Source organism: Rutidosis leptorrhynchoides, chromosome 7, assembly GCF_046630445.1.
Source record: "Rutidosis leptorrhynchoides isolate AG116_Rl617_1_P2 chromosome 7, CSIRO_AGI_Rlap_v1, whole genome shotgun sequence".
Taxonomy (NCBI): Eukaryota; Viridiplantae; Streptophyta; class Magnoliopsida; order Asterales; family Asteraceae; genus Rutidosis; species Rutidosis leptorrhynchoides.
The window spans coordinates 276,309,267-276,310,875 of record NC_092339.1 but is presented as its reverse complement, the minus strand read 5'-3'; the positions used below and the strand labels follow the sequence as shown (position 1 = coordinate 276,310,875).

The window sequence follows — 1,609 nt, the reverse complement described above, 5'->3', positions numbered from 1 at the left end:
AATTGTATTTGAGATTCAACTAGCTTAAATACCACTTCTTCCAGATTTGACTTTTTCTCTTCGGTTTGTTGTGGTGGTTTATACAAGCCAGGTCTTTGTTGATTGAAAGTGTTGTTTTGAGTTGGTTGGTTATTCGGACCTTGTTAGTTGTATGAGTTATTATTGGGTCCATTTGGATTGTAAAGAATGTTTTGATTTCGATTAAAGTTTGGCCTTGGAGGTTGATAATTATTTTGATAATTATTTCCCGGCCTTTGGTTTATGTAGGAAACATTCTCTCGTTGTTCCATCGTTTACTCAACATTACAATATTTCGTTAAGTGTGGTCCACCGCGTTGCTCACAACTGATTCGTATTGCGTGAATATCTTTAGTCATCTTTTCCATTCGTCTCTCGAAAGCATCAATTTTTGCGGAAACAGAATCAAAGTTATGGCTAGAATCGGCTCTAGCCGCTTTAGATGAATGAAAAATATCTTTTTCCTGATGCCACTCATGAGAGTGGGATGCTGTGTTATCAATGATCTTGTGAGCTTCGGTTGCGGTTTTCTTCATAATGGATCCACCAGCTGCTGTGTCGATGTCTTTTCGTGTGGCGATGTCGACGCCTTTATAGAAAATTTGCACTATTTGAAAAGTATCTAAACCATGTTGAGGACATCCTCTCAACATCCTTCCGAATCTTGTCCATGCCTCATATAACGTTTCATTTGGCTTTTGCACGAACGTGACAATTTCTCCTTGAAGTCTCACGGCTTTAGATGCCGGAAAGAATCTTTGAAGAAATTTCTCAACTAAAATATCCCATGAGTCAATCGTTCCTTCAGGTAACGATTCTAACCAATCTTTGGCTTCTCCTTTTAAAGTCCATGGGAACAACATAAAATAAATAGTTTCATCCTCAACTTCTCGGATTTTAAATAGATTACAAATCCTATTAAAAGTTCGAAGATATTCGTTTGGATCTTATTTTGTTGTACCACCAAATTGGTACTGATTGGTGATCATGTGTAGGATTTGTCCTTTGATTTCAAAATCTGATACTCTAACATCTGGCTGATTAATGGCGTGACCTTGGCCCGTGCGTGTGGCTCTCATTCGGTCTTCCATACTTTGAGGTTCCGTTACTTCCATAATTGAATTTGTTGAATCCGAATCACTAGAAGATTCTGATTTAACTATTTGTGGTTCAGGAGGAATGATTAGTGGTTCAGGATCTTGAAATTGTCCTTGAATATCCTCTGGATTCTCAGTTGTGAGATTGGGTTCAAAAAATGGATTATCGGAAATTTGAGTTGGAGTACTTGGTCGACTAGATGACAATTCTAAAGAAAAATCAACGGCGACAATATTGGATAGATGTCTTGATCGAGTTACAGGTGGTGAACGTATGAAAGGTGGTGAACGTTTTGCTCGGTGCATTCACTGAATATCCTATTAGTTATAAAAATAAAAATTATATAAGTTATCAAATTAATAGACTTTTCTGATTTTGCCCACGTTTCGAATAGCCAATAGATGCAGCAGGTAGCCAGGACCCTTTAAATCGGAAGCCCACAACTCGCCACTAACAAATCCAACTATTACTACGAACCAGAAAATTTGGATGT

The 1,609-nt window shown here is 37.7% G+C and overlaps 1 non-coding gene across 1 annotated transcript; it reads left to right on the top strand.

The window, feature by feature from the left end:
- The first annotated feature begins 642 nt into the window (after positions 1-642).
- On the top strand, positions 643-749 carry LOC139860931 (small nucleolar RNA R71). Its single transcript, XR_011763557.1, has one exon. It is a non-coding gene; the product is annotated as a small nucleolar RNA R71 (small nucleolar RNA).
- The last annotated feature ends 860 nt before the right edge of the window (positions 750-1,609 follow it).